Here is a 24,041-nt window from a genome sequence, read left to right as displayed (position 1 = left end):
AAGGAGCATACCTAAACATAATAAAGGCAATTTATAGCAAGCCAACAGTCAACATCAAGTTAAAGGGAGAGAAAATCAAAGTAATTGCACAAGAATCAGGAATAAGACAAGGCTGTCCACTCTCCCCATACTTATTCAACATAGTACTTGAAGTTCTAGCTAGAGCAATAAGACAACAAAAGGAGATCAAGGTGATACAAATTGGAAAGGAAGAAGTCAAACTTTCACTATTGCCGAAGATGTGATAGTATACATAAGTGACCCAAAAAATTCTACCAGGGAACTCCTACAGCTGATTAACTCCTTCAGTAATGTGGCATGATACAAGATTAACTAAAAGTATCAGTAGCCCTCCTATATACAAATGATAAATGGGCTGAGAAAGAAATAAAAAATCACCCTTTAAAATAGCCACAAATAATATAAAATACCTTGGGGTAACTCTAACTAAGCAATTGAAAAACCTGTATGATAAGAACTTTAAGTCTCTGAAGAAATAAGTCAAAGAAGATGTCAGAAGTGGAAATATCTTTCATGCTCATGGATAGGTAGAATTAATATAGTAAAAATGGCAATATTACCAAAGCAATCTAAAAATTCAATGTAATCCTCATCAAAATCCCAACACAATTCTTAACAGACTTGTAAAGAAAAATACTCAAATTTATATGGAAAAATAAAAAAAACCCTTAGGATAGCCAAAAGAATCCTGTATAATAAAACAACCTCTAGAGGCATCAAGATCCCTGACCTTACGCTCTACTATAGAGCTATAGTAATAAAAACAGCTTGGTACTGGCATAAAAACTGGCACATGGACCAATGGTATTGAATTGAAGACCCTGACATTAATGCACATACCTATGAACATATGATTTTCAAGAAAGAAGCCAAAACAGTACAATGTAAAAAAGAATGCATCTTCAACAAATGGTGCTGGCATAACTAGATGTCAACATGCAGAAGACTGAAATAGATCCATATCTGTCACCATGCAAAAAACTCAAGTCCAAGTGGATCAAAGACCTCAACATAAATCCAGTTAATAGGTGAAATTATGTTCCCCAAAATACTGTGCATCCTAATAAACTTATCTGGGGTCAGAGAACAGAACAGCCACTAGTTATTGAGGCCAGGAAATGGTGGCACACATGCCTTTAATCTTAGCATTCCAGAGGCAGAGATCCACCTGAATCTCTGTGAGCTCAAGGCCACATTTAGAAACAGCCAGGCATGGTAACAAGAGCCTTTAATCCCAGAAAATGATGTCAGTAAGCAGAAAGATATATAAGGCATAAAAACCAGGCACTAGTGCCAGTTAAGCTTTTAGGCTTTTAGAAGCAGTTCAACTGAGACCAATTTGAATGAGGACACAGAGACTTCCAGTCTGAGGAAACAGGTTCAGCTGATGAGTTGGCAAGGTGAGGTTAGCTGTGGCCTGTTCTGTCTCTCTGATCTTCCATCATTCACCACAACACCTGGCTTGGAGGTTTGATTCTATTAATAAGACCTTCTAAGATATGTTACACTGAATTTGATAGAAGAAAAAGGAGGAAGTAGTCTGGAACACATTGGCACAGGAGACCACTTCCTAAATATAACACCAGTAGCACAGACACTGAGAGCAACACTTAATAATTGGGACCTCCTGAAACTGCAAAGCTTTTGTAGAACAAAAGATTGGTCAATAAGACAAAATGATAGGCTACAGATTCAGAAAAAGATCTTCACCAACCACACATCTGACAGAGGGCTGATCTCCAAAATATATAAAGAACTCAAAAAGCTAGACTTCAAAATACTGAACAATCCAATTTAAAAAATGGGCTACAGAGCTTAACAGAATTCTCAACAGAAAAATCTCAAATGGCTGAAAGACATTTAAGGAATTGCTCAACAACCTTAGTCATCAGGGAAATGCAAATCAAAACAACTCTGAGATACCATCTTACATCTGTCAGAATGACTAAGATAAAAACACTGAAGATAGCTTATGTTGGAGAGGATGTGGAGCAAGGAGAACCCTACTCTTGTATAGCCACTCTGGAAATCAGTATGGCAGCTTTTCAGAAAATTGGGAATCCATCTCCCTCAAGACCCAGCTGTACCACTCTTGAGCATATATCCAAGGAATGCTCAATCATACCACAAGGACACATGCTCAACTATGTTCATATAAGCATTATTTGTAATAGCAAGAACCTGGAAACAACCTAGATGCTCCTCAACTGAAGAATAGATAAAGAAAATGTGGCACATATACACAATGGAGTATTACTCAGCAGAGAAAAACAATGACATCATGAGGTTTGCAGGCAAATGGATATATCTAGAAAATATCATCCTGAGTGAGGTAACCCATTCTCAGAAGGACAAACATTGTATGTACTCACCCATAAGTGGATACTAGATGTTAGGGAAGGAATGGCCAGACTGCAACCCACAGCTCCAGAGAGGATACCTAACAGGGAAAGTTCCTAGGAGGGACACATGGATGACCCTGGGAAGGAAAAGTGGATGAGATCTACATGAGCTGACTGGATGTATGGGGGTGGCGGAGGGTGAGGAGTGGGGCATGAGATCACAGCAAAATGGGAGGGTCAGGCTAGAACAGGGACAGAGTGGGAGGGCAGGGAAGGGGGTACTATGACACATGAGAACATCATGGGAACAGGAATAGGCAGAGTGCTGGGGAGGCTCTCAGTAATCCACAAGGATGACCCCACCTTGGACTTCTGGCAGTGTTCATAGGGTGCCTGGACAGGTCTACTCTGGTGACTGGTCTAGCAGATAACCTAACTGTGTCATCATAGAGCCTTTGTCCAGTGACTGATGCAGGCAGATGCAGAGATCCATGGCCAGGCACCAGACTGAGCTCTGGGAATCCCATGGATGACAGAGAGGAGGGATTCTGCAGACAGGGATTTTTCATGATGGGAAGACATGCAGAGATGATTGGCCAATCTAGTGGAAGCCAATGAACTGTAGACTAGTGACTGTGGAGCCCCCATTGGACTGTACTGGCCCTCTGGATATTGAAGATGGTTGTTTGGCTCTAACTCTTTGGGGGACACATAGGTAGGGGGATTGGGATCCATCTCTGCTACATGGGCAGGCTTTTGGGAATCCAGTGCCTGTGGTGTGATGCCTTACGCAGCCTTTTTGCAGTGGGAAGGGGATTGGACCTGCCTAGGCTCAGTGTGCCAGGTTCTGCTGACTTGCCATGGGAGACCTTGATTTGGGAGATGTGAGGATGTGGGGGTGGCTTGGGAGAAAGGGCTGGGGGGTGGGAGGAGGGAAGAAGTGGGATCTGTGGTTGAATAGTAAAGTGATTAGAAAATTTCTTAATAAAGAAAAATGAATAAAAAGATTTTCTTTAGTCATGGTGTCTCTTTATAGCCATATAACATTGACTAATCCATTGTACTACCCCTGAAAGGGTACTTAAATTTAGGCATCTCTCCCTCTATTCCCTCCCCTGTTCCTCTCTTCCCTCTACATACCTACATGATCCTCCTGTTCTAGCCCTTATTCCCATATTTCTTTTTTTAGTGGAAATAATTCCGTGTTTATGATTGTTTTTTTCTATGAGATTTGTATGCAGCCAGTCACCAAATATTTCCCTTACAAAGGGCATTGTGTTTCTTTCCCAGGGGACTCCAAACAAATTTTAATGATCCTTATTCCTTTTTTGTCTTTATTTTGTTTTGTGTTAAGGCCTTATAGGAACTAACCTATACATATACCATGATCACACCATCCTAACTTCTTTTCCTACCTTTCACTTTAATGTGAATGGAGTTATCCAGCGTGTTCTACTCTGTGTCTATCTCTTTTTAAACTTATGGTTGGAGATGATTCTACAGTTTCACTAAGTTAGATTTCAATACTTGTAATTATTTCTATCTGTTACAATGTGAAATTATTCTGTATTTTTGCTAGTTTAATGTATAAGATCACTTTCTCACTTGGGCCTTATCTTTTTAAAAATATATTAGCTATAATTTAAGGAATAGATTATTACACATAAGTCTTTCTGGTTCTTTCAAGTGCACTCTGGTACAGAAATTTCTGTATTACAATTTAGAGTCACTACTTGAGATTTAAATATTCTTGGTGTTTAGGATCATGTCTTAGAATTCAGTGCTATGTTTGTGTGTGTATGCATATCCTTGTATCTTTATGTATATGTACATGTATATGTGCATGTAATATTAGTGGCAGTTTCTATGTGTTTGTGGAAGAATATAGGGTTATCTATATTTAATTAATCGTTCACATGCCACACTTATTTTCACCTTATTGTGCTGTCTGAAATTTCTCAGAATCTTTTCTCTGGCTGATGATATATGCTTGCTATCACCTTTACTTTGACAGTAGCACAAAACACTATGGTACTAATTATAACACAACTGCAGTTATAGCTATGATGCCATGTTAGCACTTACAATTTAGTTATGGAAAGTGTGTTAGATATTTTTTTTCTGTTGCTGTGATAAAACAACATGACCAAAGTAACTTAAAATAGTTTATTTTAGTTTAAATTGCCAGAAGGATAGAATTCCATCATGGTGGAGATGTATGGCAGTAAGTATCAAAATGTTGGCAAGCACTGGTTGCTTATATCTTGAACCAAAAGCATGAAGTCAAAAGCACAAACTGGAAGTGACACTGAATCTTTAAACTCTTAAAGCCCACCCCATGGACATTATTTCCTCTAACAACGGCACTCTTCTTAAGCCTCCCTAAATATTGCCACCAGAGGCCAACACTGTGGAAGAAATTCTCATTCAAACTACTAAAACCTTTGGCTTTAATCATATCAATGCCATTTAGCTATTTGTGTACTTGTTTGCTATTTAATAAGACTATATACATATTCTAAAACTTCAGAAGTCAGACCAAGGTTCAAGATATTACCCTCAATAAAATGCCTTTTGAGTGTCCCATGTTTTGCTTTTGTGATATGAGTAAAATATTCTTTTTTTTAAGACTTTTTTTTATTATATTTGTCTTTTAATTTTACACATCAGCCATGGGTTCCCCTGTCCTCCCCGCTCCCGCCCCTGTCCACACCTTCCCCCAATCCTCTCCCCTCCGTTCCCATCTCCTCCAGGGCCAAGACTCCCCTGGGGATTCATTTAAACCTGATGGATTCAGTACAGGCAGGTCCAGTCCCCTCTTTCCAGGCTGACCTAGTCTGGTGATCAGATGGCCAAACACCCTAATGGTCGTGCTGGAACTCTCATCCAATAACTGATGGAAGTGGATGCAGAGATCCTCAACCAGGCCCCAGGTGGAGCTCCAGGGGTCCAATTGTCCACAAAGAGGAGGCACTGCAAGAGTGTGAAATGTTGAGACCAAGATTGCAAAAAGCACAGGGACAAATAGCCAAACGAATGGAAGCACATGAATTATCAACCAAAGGCTTTGGAGCCCCCAACTGGATCAGGCCCTCTGGATAAGTCAGACAACTGAATAGCTTGAACTATTTGGGAGACACCCAGGCTGTGGGACCAGGACCTGTCCTTAGTGCATGAGCTGGCTGTTTGGAACCTTGGGCTTACACAGGGACACTTTGCTCAACCTGGAGTAAAATATTCTTGATATCAAATATTTCAGACGTTGAAAATATGTGGAGAGGGTGAGACTGGAAAGATAATTTCCTGCTTTATTACAAAATTCTTCCCCATATAGTTGCTTATGAGATTGCACTATTAAATTTTCTTCTACTTAGAGTTACCTCACAGAAGAAAACAATTATATGGCATAATGCTCACTTCTCTACTCTGTGTTTATTACTTAAATGTTATATTTGTGATGAATATATATATATATATTTGCCGGAGCTGAGGCCCAAACCCAGGGCCTTTTGCTTGCTAGGCAAGTGCTCTACAGCTGAGCTAAATTCCCAACCCCTTGATGAATAATTTAAGTATCATTTTCTCTGGCATTAATTCTTCTAATTTATGTTCTACTGCTGTCATTTTGATTCTCCTTAAACTTTACCACTTTATTTTTCTGTCAAACATCATCTCCTACTTCTTGAAACATCACTAACAAATACCTTAACCAGACCCACAGTGCTACATATCATTAACCTCATCTGCATAATCCACTAGTTCATTCATCACTTCTTGTTTCCTTTCTTTCTGCCATCTCTAAAGGAGATATATTTAATGTGTTCTCACTTCCTTTGCTACTGCTGCTATTGTGTGCCACCTTTCATCAAGTTCCCTGATTATCTCAAACCTCATAATCACTTCTTGGACAACACAACATATTCACCTTGTTCTGTTAAAACATTATGGCCACTCATAGTGTCAGAACTGTACATGACTTTCTAAACAGTCTTATTAATAGAAAACACAGAGCCAGATATAGGGGTGAAAACCTGAGAGATCAGAGGAATAGGAAAAGCCACATGCTAACCTCACCTCACCAATTCTGCAGCTTCCAAAAACCAGATACTTCATGTCTACCCACGCCTATATGCCTTGCTGTTCTGATAATCTAATTTGCTCTCTCTGTCCAGCTACATCACTTCATTTTTGTGCCCAGGTCTGCCCCTTCCTGTCTGTACAGACTTCCATACCTCTATGGTTAACTAGTGTTGGAATTTAAGGTATGTGCCACTACATCTGTCTCTATTCCCAGTGTGGCCTTGAACTCATATAGATTCAGACCAATCCCTGTCTCCCAATTGATAGGATTAAAGGCATTTGCTAACATTGCATGACTTTTGTGTTTACTTCTAATGGCTGGCTTTTTACTCTGATTTCCAGGCAAGCTTTATTTACTAGAACACAAATAAAATATCAAAACACATAACAACTCTTTCTCTTATTACATATAATAGTTTCTGTTTTAGTCATTTTCTCTTTAGTCAAATTAACAGAATATAGGGAACAAGGATTGCTTTCTACTTATTTGAATTCCATTGAATATAGCTGTTTTTAAGAAATTTTTATTGTGTAAGTTGAAGGAGGTTAGTAAAAATACATAAAATATTTCAATAGAAATCTCCTCAAAGAAGATGTATTTATTCTTAATAAGTAATGTAAAAGTTCAGAAATATAGCATGCTGTAACAGAAATGTAAGTTAAAATAGGTATGATATGAAAAAAGTTTCTTGAAAACATCAAAAGCTTGTTAAGATGCAAGTAAAATAAAGACTCTTACTTATTACTGCCAAATGCATGCAAAATGATATAGGGTATAGCTAATCATATTTGATACTTGCATACAAAACTAACCATAGCTTAACTAGGTTACCTAGAAATTATATTAAGTGTTTTCCTCAAATGATTGATACTTACACAGTTACACAAACACACAGACACACAGACACACACACATATATTTATATATACACATATGTGTGTGTGAAAACCTAAAACACAAACAGCTGCTGTAGATTTATATATAATTATTTACATATAATTTTTAATAGCTGAAACAAATAATGATCAAGATTAAAATCTTATTTTTATCATTTACATGATTTCATTATCATAAGTACTTTTCATCAGGAATGTCTATTCTCTTATCTATAAAGTGAGAATTACACTACCACAATGAATTCATGAGGCTATTGTCTAAGTGAACATAAAACAGAATTTTAGAAGCCATAAACATGGATATTAAATCCAGCATTCTGTGTTGACATGTCTAATGCATGTACTGGTCAGAGACTCAGCAATTACAAAAGCATGGGCTATTAACTGACCCTTCCAAGAATATAGAAATAAACAAAGATCTTTGTCTGTAATTTTTAGCTGTGATTCAGAACACTACAGTCAATTTTATATGTTTCCTTATTTAATTATGATAATACAAAAACCAAGCAACTTAACTATGAATTTATTCAAGGATGATTTCAAGGTTGGCAATATGCCTTGTGCATAAATACATATTTTTCTCTCCCTGAAGGTCAGATATATTACTGAACATCTACTCTAAGAAATATTTTTGGAGTCAGTAGTGTTCTGGAATAAGTAGGAACTTATGCTCCCAGTATATGCTTCCTATTATCTGCCCCTTATCAAATACCTATGCCTTATTGAACATAGTACTTCAATTGACACAGAAAGCATGCTAAGAAATACAAAACAATTTTAAAGAATGCAATTAAACCAAATGACTAAAAATTTTCTGGAAATTTATTAATGTTTACATGTTGTTATCTGAAAGCCAATGATTAAAAATGATGATGAAAACCATTTATATGGCATTTACTATATGACAGTCAATATTCTAGGTGCAGTATCCAGTGAATTGGCTAATACTATTGTCAATGCTTTTATATATATAAAAAAAGAATACAGAAGGTTAAGCATCTTATCCAAGGTCATTCATTACTGACTGGCTCAGCAGAATGTAAACATTTTTTCTATTCTTGATAACTACACTGTATGCCTAAAAGAACAAAACTGCCTTATGTTTTTGAAAATTGGCACACAGCTTCCTTATTATGAATGGGGCATAGCTTACAATATTAATTCCTTGTTAAGAAACATTTTGGTTATTTCCTCTCTTTTTTCTATTATAAACTCTTCACTAAACAGCCTGCTGCAAAATACTGGTATTTTGTGAAATAAATCACTGTATTTCTGTAATATTGTTTCTAAAAGGGTAATAATTGGAGATACTGCTCACACACACACACACATACACACACACACACACACACACAAATGGGATCCTGAGCATGACAGTTCATGTTTTTAATTCCAGAATTTGAAAGTTAGAGGCGAAAGGGACAGGAATTTAAGGCCATTCTTGAAGAAGTATCAAGTTCCAAACCAGCTTAGGTAAAATAAAACTCATTCTTAAAGCACAAAGAAATAGAAAACTACTTTAAAAACAGTGGTTTAACCTAGCATACATTTATCACTACCCCTTCAAAAATCTTTGAGAAAATGACAGTATAAAGAAAAAATAAGCAAGAAGAGAAAACTATAAATAGGATGGAAATGGACAGCATGTGCTAGATTGAAATGAGCTGGGCCTTAAAAAAAACAAAAACAAAACAAACAAACAACAAAACAACAAAAGAAACCTCTGAAAACAATGGTTACTGAAGTATCCTATTCCATTTGCAGCAAAGAAAGAACCATATTTCTTGGCACCCAGGTTCTCTTGTAATTTCTTGATCTTGACTCTCTGTTGGCCTGTGATTCTTTTCTTCTCAGTGGAGTATGAGAATAATGATAGCGTGTTAGGTCTTAAAATAGGTAGAAAATATTAGAACACCCTCATTTAAATGATAAGATATCTAAGCATCCATAAAGTATTTGACTGAATAGTTTGAGAAAAAAAAAGTTAACTCAGGAAAAAAAAAAAGAAAAAAAAAAACTTTAGGAAATCTAATCCAGTAAATAATGGAAAAAATCCCTAAGATTAAAGTAAATAGAAATAATGGGATTCCAATGTGCATCAAACTGGAGGGCAGAAGTACCAAGACAAAAGAAAAATGAAACTAGTACAATTATTGATGTATAATGAAAAACCATGGTTATTTAAAAGAGCATGGGGAAAATAATGACTATATTGAAAAGTAAGTAAATAAATGAAGAATAAAAATAATTATTAATTTAAGGATAAATCTACAGCAGTTAAGATATAGAGCTTTAGTCCTTTCGTAAAGAGTTCTAATAAAGATAATGGGTAATAAACCAAAAGTTTCTGATAGTATTTGGGGATCAAGATAATGAAAACAATTAGTACATAGACCAGAGTGCTATATTTATACATCCTATAGGGAGAATATGTCTACCATCTAACACTGAAAAATATTAAGTACTGTGTGCTAGTTTGAATGAAAAATGTGCCACATGGGCTCCTTCCTGTATTTGAACATTCAGTCCCCAGTTGTTGTTGGTGTTGGAGAAAACATGTTCGCTTTTAGAGCTGGAGCCTTGCTATAAGGAAGTATATCAGTTTTTAGGATTTATAGTTTTTCCCCACTAACTGCTCTCGCTCTCTCTCTCTCTCTCTCTCTCTCTCTCTCTCTCTCTCTCTCTCCATCCTTCCTTACCTCCATGATATGAACTGTTTCTGTTTCTACTCTGCTATGTACTCTTTGTTATAATATACTAACATTTCTGAAAACATGAACCAATATAAATATTTGCACTGTTAAGTTGTTTTCCTCAGGGACAAATGTTTATTAAACAGATACCTATATTATGGTTTAGTCCTTCAATGAAAAAAACCACAACAAAAATTAATGAATTACTGTTTCAGGCATCATTATAGAAGATACTAAAAACCATAATATTGATTGAAAAGAAGTAAAAATAAATATGCCCTGTTTAATTCCATTTACCTAAGTGTGAAAGTAGACAATGGTACTGAGGAAATATTTATTTTTCATAGGCAGAATAACTGGTAGTAACCATAATTTAGTGACTAAGCAGTCTATAGATTGGGATGAAATCTTTACCATCTAAACATATGACAAAGGGTTATAGAGTGTCTATAATAAATATTCACCCCTCCAAATATCAAGAGGCACATAGGAGTTTAGAGGGACAGACAAGTAATATTCTGTATTTCTTCATAAGTATTATTTCATGCTATGATAATTCATTACCATGTATAAATATGTGTTTGTTTCTATATAAACTCATATTTAAACAAATAGCTAAAATGAAAAAAAAAATCTGACAAATAATTATAAATCATTGACTGTGTGCTCAGTAATGGAGACCAAAAAAGAATTTATTAGATTTAAGGGCTAGCAAGTGTAGAAGTGAAGATACATATAAAGTAATGAGATAATCACTTAAATAAATATATAGTTACAAATCAGTGAAGTGCTATGATATTTAGTACAGAGTCATTGAAAAATGTGAGAAAAGAAAAAAAAAGTTCTGCTCCCTTCCTTAAGTCTAGTGATGTATCTTAGTGCTACTGAAGCATTGTAAACAAGGCAGTACTTGATCTTGAAGGGATGTGTTTTAATTACTTTATAAAGACTGATTATGTTGAAGGTCTTTCAGAACCAAGCCAATAATTGTTTTAGAAGAAGAGGAAACTATAACTAGTGTCCAGAAGATTTCTCCTTAAAATGAATAGGCAGTTTTTCAATAGGCAATTATCTGGCTTCTAGAATAAATTATTTCTTTCAAATTTTTCCATAAACAGAATAACACACTAGGCAATAGGAATGCTAAGATTTCTCCACAAAGTTACATATATTAATTAGGTTTTGTTTATGTATGGATAATGCTTTGTTAAATGGATGAACCAAAATATATTTATTAGTTCATTTATTTCTTAGTTCATATTACTAAAATAGAATATTATAATATCTATAAGCAAGAGAAATGTTCTGGAGTTTGGAAATCAGAGATCAAGGTAACAATATTGTTAGGTTATAGTGAAGCCCTTTTCTGACTCTTTGTTTCATTGATTTTTTGTTTTGTTTTTGTTTGCTTATTTAATTGTTTCTATTTTACTGATTTCAGGCCTGAGTTTGATTATTTCATGACATTCACACCGTTGTGGGCTTATTTATTTATTTGTTTTTGGTTCTAGAACTTTAAGGTGTGCTGTTAGGTTGCTAATATGTGATCTCTCTAGCCTTTTTTTGTAGGTACTTAGTGTTATAAATTTGCCTCTTTAGAACTGCTTTCATTGTTGATCAAGGAAATTGACTGGAAGAACTAGACATAAATCCCCATACCTGTGGACAACTGATTTTTGATAAAGGATCCAGAAATACAAACTGAAAAAAAGAATGCATGCATCTTCAACCAATGGTGCTGGTCAAACTGTATGGCTGCATGTAGAGGAATGCAAAGATCTATACTTATCTCCTTACACAAAATTCAAGGTCAAGTGGATCAAAGAAGTGAAAATGGGGAATAGCCTTGAATGCACTGATATAAGAGAAGATTTTCTGAATAGAACACTATTGTTAAAATATTAAGACAATTTCACATAGTTAAAAGAGAGGTTTATTTTGTAGGGTAACTAAGTGAAAGAATAGGTTACAGGGTCTGGGAAAGGTGTAGCACAGTCCAGCGGTGTTCTCTGGAGAACTCTCCTTGATCTACCTTCAGTCTCCAGAGTCCAGGAATCAAGAGAGCCAGCCCATCTGGATCTAGGTTCTTCAGGGGTCCTCTGTTGGCTCCACCTTGTAGGTGTGACAGTTACTGAAGCCTCAATGGGGGTGGTACTTCCAGATCAAAGCTGGAATGGCTACCCACTACAGAACACTGATGGCTCAGGCACTAAGATCAATAATTAGTAAGTGGGACCTCATGAAACTGAAAAGCTTCTAGTGGCAGCTCACAGAATGGAAAAAAGATTCTTTACCAACTCCACATTCAGCAGAAGATTAATATCCAAAATATATGAAGAAATCAGGAAACTAGATATCAAAAAACCCAAATAATCCAATTAAAAACTGGGATACAAATCTAAGTAGAGAATTCTCAAAAGAGTACTCTCAAATGGCTGAGAAACTCTTAAAGAAATGTTCAACATCTTTTGCCATTGGGGAAATGCAAATCAAAACTACTTTGAGATTTCATCTTATATCTGTCAGAATGGCTAAGGTAAAAAACATTCCTGCTGGCAAGGATGTGGAGCAAGGGAAACACTCCTCCACTGCTGGTGGGAGTAAAAATTTGTATAGCCACTATGGAAATCAATGTGGCAGTTCCTCAGAAATTAGGAATCTATATACCCCAAGACCCAGCTATACTGCTCTTGGGCATATACCCAATATACACTCCATCCTACCATAACACTTGCTCAACTATGTCCATAGCAGCTTTATTCATATTAGCCAGAAACTGGAAACAACCTAGATGTCCCTCAATAAAAGAATGAATAAAGAAAATGTGGCATATTTTTACAATGGTATTATTCAGCTTACTTAAAGAAAATAGCATCATGAAATTTTCAGGCAAACACACAGAACTAGAAAAAACATCATCCTGAGTGAGGTAACTCAGACCCAGAAAGAAAAATATGGTATGTACTCACTCATAAGTGGATATTAGTCATTAAATAGATGACAATCAAGCTACAGTCAAAAACACAGAGAGATTATGTATAGAGGAAGGAACTGGGGGAAGATACAATAGATTTTATGGGTGGACTGGGAGTGGTATGGCATGGGAGGATCAGATGGAGAGGAGAATGGGAAATGGGGTTGGGGAGAGAATTCAAGGAGAGATAGCTAGAATTGAGGGGTATTTGAGGGAGAGTATAGAAACCTAGAACAGTGTAAACCTCCTATAATACATGAAGGTGATTCCAGTGAAGTCTCCAAGTAATGGGGGAGACAGAGTCCAACAGGACATCTCTTCTCACCAAATGAAGCTTCCAATACTGGGACTGAATTCTGTCTAATTGAGTTGTAGACTAAAGGGGTTCCATGAAAATCTCCAAACAACCCAGGTCATTGCCAAGACTATAGGATAGTCTCCACAAACTGACAGCAAGGTCCTATTGCAGAAAACAGCACTCACATAATTCATTGCATATGGAGATGTCAAGCTGTTATGTACGTAGGATCTTAACCCATTTGTTCCAGTGTCTTTGGTAGGGGAAGCTACTGTGCAGGCTACCAAAAGAAAATGTAAAAGATCAACCCAGTCACAAAGTACTTGACCTACAATGCTGTCCTGCCAGCACAATATGCTATGGCAATTGTGGCACAAAGCTTGTGGAAGTAGACAACCAATATCTGATTTGACTTAAGGCCCATATCATACACTGCTTGGGTGACCAAAAAACAGACTAGATAGCCCAGAGACCCGGGATAAATCCAAATTCTACTGGTCTTTAAAAAAAATAGTAATGAAATGATTTCCAATGATAATAATCTATACCTATAGATCAGTGTCTTGTTCAGCCATCATCAGAGTGCTATACTGCTGCAGTAGATGAGAATACACACACACACACACACACACACACACACACACACACACACACACACTAAGAGAGAGAGAGAGAGAGAGAGAGAGAGAGAGAGAGAGAGAGAGAGAGAGAGATTTGAATAGTATGTTCTCAATGGGATGTCTCCATCAAGTTCTTCCCCCTCAGAACACAGGGTACCCCAAGAAAGAGGAGGCAGAAAGAGTGTGCGAGACAGAGGTATGGAGGATATTAGGAGAACAAGTCCCTCTAAATCAACTGAGAAAAGCTCATATAAACTCTCAGAGACTGAAGCAGCAAGCAAAGGTTCTTCACAGGTCTGTACTTGGTCCTCTGTGTATATATTATGGCTTTCAGTTCAGTTTGTGAACAAGTTTGTCTCTGATTCTTGTGCCTTCTCTTAAGCACTTTTTCTTCCGTTGATTTGCCTTGTACAAATTTATGTTGCTTTTTTATTTATCTTATTATGTTTTATTTTGCTATGTTCTTTTCTAATGAGAGACAGGAAGTGGATTTGGAAGGGAGGAAAGGTGGTGAGTAACTGAGAGGAGTAGAGGAGGGAACTGAAATCAGGATATATTGCATGAGAAAAGTTATTTTCAATAAAAGGGAAAACAATATACATAGTTGTGTTCCTTCATATCTGCACACTATAGCTAGTTCAATTTTGAATAGACATGTGAAGAATAGTCATCTACATCATATTGCTGTTAAAAAAATAGCATTCATTCTCTTACCATCAATTGTGATGCCAACTCATGGTTATTAGTAGATATTTTTATTTTATAAGGCTTACAACATTTCTTTTATATCCAAATTGTGTTATTTTTATCTTTAAAAAGTAATGGTATATGGCCAATTCATTTTGTGCACCTATTGACACAATCACATTGTTTTTGTATCTTATTCTTTTTAAATGATATATTTATTTGACTTCATTTGTGATGTTGATATACCACTTTGTAATGTGGTATTATCCTTTTGATATATTCCTAAATTTGGTTTTCTTATTTCCATTTTGAGTATTTTACCCTTATTTTCATAAAGAATATTTTCTATATTGTGATGGTTTGGTCAAGCTGTAGTATCAGAATAAAAGAGGCCCTGTAGCACTGATTACAAAGTTTCTTTTTCAAGGGTAAACTACTTGTTTCAATTATAATAAAAATATAAATAATTGTGAATCCTATGTTTTTTGGATAATGTCCCACAGACAATTTATTCATGAAATGAAAGCTCATGGGAGTTCTGTAATAAAGTAGAAAGTGTTTATAAAGGATCAAGCTATCAAGAAAGGCAAAGCAGGAGGTACAATAATGACCCCTTTCCCCTTATGACTTGTTTAAGTTCTCATAAGCAGCTGCTGAATTTTGTCACCATTTAGTGCCTTAACAATAGTGCTTGACAGACCACCACCAGCTGCTTTGTTTATAGATTGCAATTCTAGATGAAAGTAAAATCCTTTTGGAAAGCTGCTGCTTTAATAAAATAAAATAAAAATCAAATCATCTCAGTGCATTTAATAGCAATCTGTTTTCTCAACACTGGTAGAAATTATCAAAGGCAACGCTCCCCCCATATTTGTCTTTTTCTGGCTCCTACAGACTGGGCAAATGCCTGGACATATGGTCATGCAGAGAGTATTGAAAAACAGGCTTATTAAATGGATGCCAGTATGATACATAGCCCTATGTAAATCATTATGTGATTTAGTAAAATATAATGAAGTTGTATGTGCTCATGTCTTTCAGCAGTAATCTCTTCCAGGTTTGGAAGATGAGTGGGATTAACAAGTAGGCATTCTGGTATACTTACTTGAGTACCCTCCTGGAACTAGGAAAAAAATAGATACCGTGAGCAGGCATCAAATTGAGATGACAAATAAATATTGTGGTATCTGCCACAAAAGATAATAGAGACACAGAGATGGAGATTGATATGTGAAATATTATCACAGAAAAAGATTGTGCCACATTAGATTGATGCTGGTGACCCTGGGGAATGTCAGTGAGTTCTTATGAACACAACCATTAATTCTGGACTAGATTTCATGCAGTGGTACATAAAGTAATATAATGAACTGCATCTGATGGTAGCATGCCAATTTGGTTCCTGAGAAACATTTCATTTGATCAAGGATCATAGCCTATGTCATATTCCATGATTTCTACCAATAGATAAAAATATCTGTCTCACAGTAATAACTTGATAGATAACTGGAAATAGACAATTTTAATACTAGATACCTAAAATGTTCAGAAACTAGCCATAAAAACTTAGTTTCCTGGCCTTTACCACATACAAGTTAGAAAGGAGTTAAGGGAATGTCCCACCAAATATATCATCAGCTCTGCTAGTGGATCTGGAGAGGAGAGAATAGGGAGGATTTTAGAATGACCTTATTCTCTTTCTTCACTTCAGTATATTAGGTATGTAATTCTTTTTTCTTTTTCTACTTAATATAGTAGTCACAGAACCAGTAATACAGAAACACGGTGGAGAAGCAAAATTAGATCCTCAACAAAAACTCTATATCTGTGATTTTTAAAAACTTTGTGCTGAGTAAAGTGTCCCCTAGGTGAAGAGAGGAGGGGAATGGACCTGCCTGGACTGAATCTACCAGGCTGAGCTGAATCCCCAGGGGAGTCCTTGCCTTGGAGGAGATGGGAATGGGGGGTGGATTAGGAGGAGGGCAGGGGGGGGGCGGGAGGAGGGAGGACAGGGGAATCCGTGGCAAATATGTAAAATTAAATTGATTATAAAATTTTGAAAAATGAAGAAAAAACTTTATGCCAGAATTCCTAGAGTCCTGATGGGGTAAGTTGTGATTTTATGCCATCCAATGTTTAGAACACAATTTCACAAAAATATGTGTTGGGATTTCATGTAGGTTGAGTCTGTAGGACTATATTTTTCATCAAAACTTGGCCATTATTTCTTCTTCTTCTTCTTCTTCTTTTTTTCTGTTCCTCCTATCAGGAGCTCAAATTGCATGTATTTGTTCCAAAACTCTCAGATGCCCTTTCAATCCTAATTATTTTCTGTATTTCATTTAACTTGGGTAGCTTCTAGCACTATATCTTCAAGTTTTTTAATTTTATCTTTTGTGGTGTCGTGTGTGTGTGTGTGTGTGTGTGTGTGTGTGTGTGTGTGTGTGTGTGTGTAGGCCTGGGGAGAGCCTCTCTGGTGACATTCATTCAGACACCAGTCCATCTTTTTCATTTTATTTAACTATTTTTTCATTTATTTTACATACCAACCACAATTTCTCCTCCCTCCTCTCCTCCAGCCCACCTCCATCTCCATTACAAAAGGGGCAGGCCTCCTATGGGCTTAAACAAAGCATGGCACATCAAGTTGAAGGAAGACCTAGCTCCTCCCCTTGAGTAAAGGCTGGGCAAGGTAATCCAGCTTGGAGAGCAGATTCTCAAAAGCTAGCTATGTGCCAAGGATAGGTCATTATCTCACTGGTAGGAGCTGTACAAGCAGACCAAGCTACACAACTGTCACACACATGCAGAGGTCCTGGGTTGGTCCCATGCAGGCTTCCTAACTGTTGGTCCAAAGTCCATGAGTTCCCAAAAGCTTAGGTCAGCTGCCTCAGTATGTACTTCCATCATGATCCCCATGGCTCATATAATCCCTCTTCTCTTTTTTCAGGAGGACTCCTGGAGTTTAGCCTAGTGCTTGGCTGTGGATCTCTGCATCTGCTTTGATCAGTTAATGGATAGATTATCTATGATCACAATTAGGGTAGTCTCCAATCTAATTACAGTAGAGGGTTAGTTCAGGCATTCTTTCCACTATTGCTGGGAGTCTTAGCTGGCGTCATCCTTATGGATTGCTGAGGGATTCCCTGGCACCAGGTTTCTTCCAAACCTCAAAATGGTCCCCTCATCAAGACATCTCTAGTTACTCTCCCTTCCCTCCTGCTCCCAGTCTGCCTCCCACACCCAGCCTGCCAAACCTCAACATATTCCCTTAAGTTCCCATTCCTCCATTGCTCCCAATCCTACAACCAATTTACCCAGGAAATCTCTTCTATTTCTCCTTCACAGGGAAATCCAAGAGTTCTCAACAGAAGAATCTCAAAATGACCAAAAGACACTTACAGAATTGTTCCACATCCTTAGACACCAGGGAAATGTAAATCAAAACTACTCTGAGATATCATCTTACATCTGTCAGAATGGCTAAGATCAAAAATACTGATGATAGCTTATATTAGAAAAGATGTGGAGTGAGAAGAACATTCCTCCACTGCTGGTAGGAGTGCAAACCTGTGCAGTCACTTTGGAAACCAGCATGGTAATTTCTCAGAAAATTGGGAATCAATCTACCTCAAGACCCAGCTACAACAATTTTGGGCATGTACTCAAAGGATGCTCAATCACACCAGAAGGAAACTTACTCAATTATGTTCACAGCAGCATTATTCTTAATAGCCAGAGAGACATGGTATGTACTCACTCATAAGAGAATATTAGGAGTAAAGTATAGAATAACCAACCTATAATCCACAGCCCCAGAGAGAGGCTAGATAACAAAGAGGGCCACCTTATTTTTTTATACAGGCTCACTAACTTACCTAAAACTCATCAAGAAGACTAGACTGTAAATGGACAGTTTTCTCCCTCCCACCAGTTCCCAAATAACCACTCAGAAGCTTATATTAATTATAAATGCCTAGCCAATGGTTCAGGCTTTTTACTAGCTAGCTCTTACATTTAAATTAACCCATATTTCTTATCTATCCTTTGTCACATGATCTGTGGCTTGTTTTCTCATTCTCCATACATCTTGCATTCTCAGCACCTGGCTGACATCTGCTTGATTTTACTGCTCTCTTCCCTTCCTTAGTTTAGTTGTCATGCCCATACTTAATGCCTAGCTATGAGCCAATCAGTTTTATTATTAACAATGAGAACAACATACATTCACAGCATACAGAAGGACATCCACAGCATTTCCCCCTTTCTGTCTAATCAAAAAATAAGGTTTTAACTTTAACATAGTAAAATTATATATAACAAAACACATCAAGTAAGAATCAGTTACAATATCCTGTCTATTTGTATTTGGTATTTTTTTTTAGGGGGGGTGGGTTTCGAGTCAGGTTTCTCTGTGTAGCTTTGCGCCTTTCCTGGAACTCACTTTGTCGCTCAGGATGGCCTTGAGCTCACAGAGATCTGCCTGCATCTGGCTCCCGAGTGCTAGGATTAAAGGAGTATGCCACCACAGCCTGGCCTGTATTTGGCAAAATTAGAGAAAATATTCAATCATCTATTCTATTTTCATGAGTCTAAATTTTCTTATCTAATTTACCATTTATCATAATTAAGGGAAACTATAATTATAACTATCTAGTCTTCAACTCTATCAAAGACTCCAGAAGGATATAATATACCTGAGTAAATAGGAAGTGCATTGCAAGCAACTTCCAAAACTTGAGAACTGACAGAAACATCTGGCTTCCTGTACAGTCACCAAAAAAGTTCTTCTGTAAGGTTAGGGCATCCATTCTCAGCCTATAGACCTATAGTATCTAGCAGACTTTTAAGTGAAGCAGGAAATTTGAAGGACTGTCCTACCTATATTGGCAAAGTTTCTATCAGTCACTTTCCTATGTGTCCTGCAGAATGTCTGGCAGTTTCATCTGTGAAACAGGAACTCTGAAGGACCATCTTATCTTGTTTTGGCAGCTTGGAGATGCCTCGGTGTACCTCAGCGGAAACATGCCATGCTTTAGCTGAAGCCTGCATGCTGTACCACAGCCAACATGAGAGATACAAGTAGGAAGTTATTTGGGGCTCTATCTATGTGTTCTATAATCCTTTTTTAAAGCTTTCTCAGGCTTTATGTGGATGTATGGGCAGCACATTGGGGTGCCATAGGTAATCAGAAGTTTCTTTCTGTCTGGACCCATTCCATAGCTGCTTCCAAATAATCACTCAGAGGCTTATAATAATTATAAATGATTGGTCAATGGCTCAGGCTTATTACTAGTTAGCTCTTAAATTTAAATTAATCCATATTTATCTATGTTTTGCCATGTGGTTCATGGCTTGTTACCTCATTTTCTACACATCTTGCTTTCCCCACATCTGGCCAACTCCACTGTTCTCTTCCCTTTTCATAGTTGGTTGTCCCACCCATAATACCTTCCTGGCTATCAGCCAATCAGTTTTATTATGAACAATGAGAGCAATGCACATTCACAATGTACAGAAGGACATCCCATAGCACTAGACTGTAAAGCTAGCTAGCAATCCCCATAAGTCAATTTGTCTCTGCCTCCTCGGAACTTGGATTATAATGGTATGTGCTATCATACCAGTCATTTTTTCACATAGGTTGTAGGGATGGAAGTGAATTCTTTTATTTGCAAGTCAAGCCTATCTTCTGCAATGTCTAATTGGCCTTTCATCAATTCCATGCTTTATGTACTTCACTGTGAATAATTTGTGGATTTTTATATCATCTATTTCTTGCCTTTAAAAAATATGTAATAGTTATGCAATTCATTCAATGCCTTTATCTTCTAATTCCTTCATTAGTGTTATATCTGGATAGCTTTTTAAATGATGATTTTTATCTGCTTTGTAGAATTTATGGTCTGTTGTTTTGCATGCCTAAGAATTGATTAACTGTTGGTTAATATATCTTCTCATAATTCTATAACTATTCTTGAGCTTTGTTCTCAGATGTATGTTACTTGGAAACAGTTTTTTATGATTTTTAAATTTGTTAAATGGCACTGAAAGTGTTCAGAATAAGGCTAATTATTGCTTATCATTGAGGCAACTTCCTTCTGAGTTCTCTGTCTAATATCCCATGGATGATAACTGTTTCTAGTTTGTCTGATGAAAATTGTTCCTCTTTCCAATTCTTTGTCAGGTTGTTTGTTTTCAATTCTAGGAATTGTATGTTCAAAAATATATTCTACAGAATACTTGAATACACTCTGTTAATGTGTGTTTATCTATTCAAATCTTTGTTCTTCAGCAGATGTCCTATTAATTTCCCTCAACATTTAGTTCTTGTCTTGTCTTTTTCTTTTTCTTTTTTTTTTTTTTTTTTTGGTTTTTCGAGACAGGGTTTCTCTGTGTGGCTTAGGAGCCTGTCCTGGAACTCACTCTGTAGCCCAGGCTGGCCTCTGCCTTCCGAGTGCTGGAATTAAAGGCATGTACCACCACCACCCGGTTTATTTTTCTTTGTTACCTCCATAAAGAAAACACAAAAAGCCACCTAGAAACTATTACCAAAATAATTTGCTACCATTGTATTCCTTAGCTTTCTTTATTTCCATTCCTCAGATTTGCATGTTTCCTTGTACATGGGTACTAATCTTGACAGATAGTTTTAGGTAGGAAGTTGAATATGGGTCTTGTCAATCTATCTTAGCCAGAAGCAGAAGTCTTAAGTTTCCTATTTTTTAATTTTAAATGTATTTAATTAATTTTTTATTCTTTGACAGTTTCACACACATATATGTGTATTTTAATCATTTACATGACCATTTCCCTTTCTCATTCCTTCTCCCTCTAATGTTGAAGTTCTTCTTCCATTGAATTCCTCTTCTGACTTTTTTTTTCAGAGAGAGAGAGAGACCCTATGTGTATGTGTCCAAGTAGATTTAATCAGGATTTATTATATTTGTGTGTGAAGATATTACGAGAACAGGGAAAATTTACAATTGTATATACCACTGAAGAAAGTGACATCCTTTCCCCCAAAATCTTTAACCACCATCTCAGAGAGTTATGTGCATTCATGCACCCACCCTCCCCCATCTATAGTAAAAAACTGATGAGCATGATCATGTGCAGGTAACCACAGCTTCAGTGAGCTAGTAAGGACAAGAACAAACTTGTCATGTCCAGGAGACATTTTTTCTCCAGCAAACCACATTATCTTCCGGTTCTGACATTCTTTTTTTGTCTTGTTCCTTAATATTCCTTGTTTAAGGCCAAGCACTAAAACACTTGAATTTTTATATGAACAGTTGTTTTGGTGATAATTACATGCTGGTGGTATGTTTATTTCAATAACCATCTTGTGTTCAATGGTAACTATACATAGAACACTAAAATTGAAATTAAATTATATAAAAGAAGGAGAGAACTATCCTGACTCCTGCTAAAAATAAATCAAATTATTTTTTCATTGAAATGCTACTTGATAACATTCAGGTTACCAATTACCAGAGATAGCAGTCTTATGAGTACTCTTATTCATCAGCAAGCAGTATTGTAGAACTAAGACCCTAGTAAGCCTTTTCAGAAGGACAATAAAGACAGATGAACCTATTCAGTTTGCTTTCTCTCCCATGTTTTAATCACTACTCAATAAGCAAAAATCATATACACCCATATTACTTTTTCACATAATGTGTGATAAAATTAAAGTAGACTTTTTTGTGGGGAGATAGGAGCCTTATTGCTTGTTTCACTCGTGGTTCTTACAGGTCTCTCTTTCGTTTTAAAGATACAGTAGCATTTTTCCTTTGTTTTCTTTATGTTTTTTGTTTTTGTTTTCATATTTTATTAAGAAATTTTCTATTCACTTTACATACCAACCACAGATACCCTCTTTCCCCTCTCCCCCCCCCCCGCCAGCCTTCCCCCCAACCTACCCCCCATCCCCACATTTTCCAAATCAAAGTCTTTCATGGGGAGTCAGCAGAGCTTCGCACACTCAGCTAAGGCAGGTCTAAGCCCTTCCCCCCTGCACCAAGGCTGTGCAAACTGTCACACCCTAGGCACTGGGCTCCCAAAAGCCCACCTGTGCACCAGGGATGGATCCCAATTCTCTTGCCTGCCCCCGCCCCAAACAGTTCAAGGTAAACAACTGTCTCCTGTAACAAAAGGGCCTAGTCTACTCCTATGAGGGCTCCATAGCTATTAGTCCACAGTTCATGGGTTTCCACTAGTGTGGCCAGTCATCTCTGCATGTTTTCCCATCATGATCTTGACATACCCTGCCCATAGAATCCCTTCTCTGAGAAAGAGATTGGTTGGATTCCCAGAGCTCAGCCTGGCACCTGGCCATGGATCTCTGCATCTGTTTCCATCAGTCACTGGGTGAAGCCTCTGTGATGACAATTAGTGTATTCACTAGACCAGTCACCAGAGTAGTCCTATATACATATGATAAATAGGCTGAGAAAGAAATCAGAGAAACATCACCCTTTACAATAGCCACAAATAATATAAAATACCCTGGGGTCACTCTAACTAAGCAAGTGAAAGACCTGTATAATAAGAACTTTAAGTCTCTGAAGAAAGAAATCAAAGAAGGTATCAGAAAATGGAAAGATCTCCCATGCTCATGGATAGGTAGAATTAACGTAGTAAAAATCGCGATCTTACCAAAAGCAATCTACAGATTCAATGCAATCCCCATCAAAATCCCAACACAATTCTTCACAGACTTAAAAAGAACAATACTTAGCTGTATATGGAAAAAAAAAAAAAACAACTTAGGATAGCTAAAAGAATCCTGTAAAATAAATCAACCTTTGGAGGCATCATGACCTCTGAACTCAAGCTCTACTATAGAGCTATAGTAATAAAAAACAGCTTGGTACTGACATAGAAACCAAGACCTGGACCAATAGAATCAAATTGAACATCTGATTTTTGATAAAGTGGACTTTTAAACAATAATGCTTTCTGGTCATTTTACATGTATAAGATGCTGTTATCTTATTTAATACACTGTTGTGTGTATGTTTCTGCATATATGGTATATGTGCAAATACTTGTGTACAATAATATAGTCCATGTTTTCAAAAAATCATTTTTCTAGAAAGAACTGTGAAAATATTAATATTCTAATCAATAGGCAGTTTGAGGTGATTTTTAAAACACACTGGGTAGTAATTTCAACAGTCCTTCCTGTGAAGTAAGACACATACCACCATTCCATCAGTTGCAAAGGATATAAGTATGTTCTTGTGTCTGTAATTCAAATTGACATAGTGCTAAATGATATTAATGAAACATGCTATATAGTGTTACACTTAGGTAATCCTAGTGTTCCCAGACTTGGATCCCAGTTAAGTCAATATTTAAGAACAATTCTAAAGGAAACTCTTGGTAAGTTTAAAATAAAAAAATAGTACAAAAATTTCAATG

Source organism: Onychomys torridus, chromosome X, assembly GCF_903995425.1.
Source record: "Onychomys torridus chromosome X, mOncTor1.1, whole genome shotgun sequence".
Classification (NCBI taxonomy): Eukaryota; Metazoa; Chordata; class Mammalia; order Rodentia; family Cricetidae; genus Onychomys; species Onychomys torridus.
Note: the sequence above shows the minus strand (reverse complement) of the source record.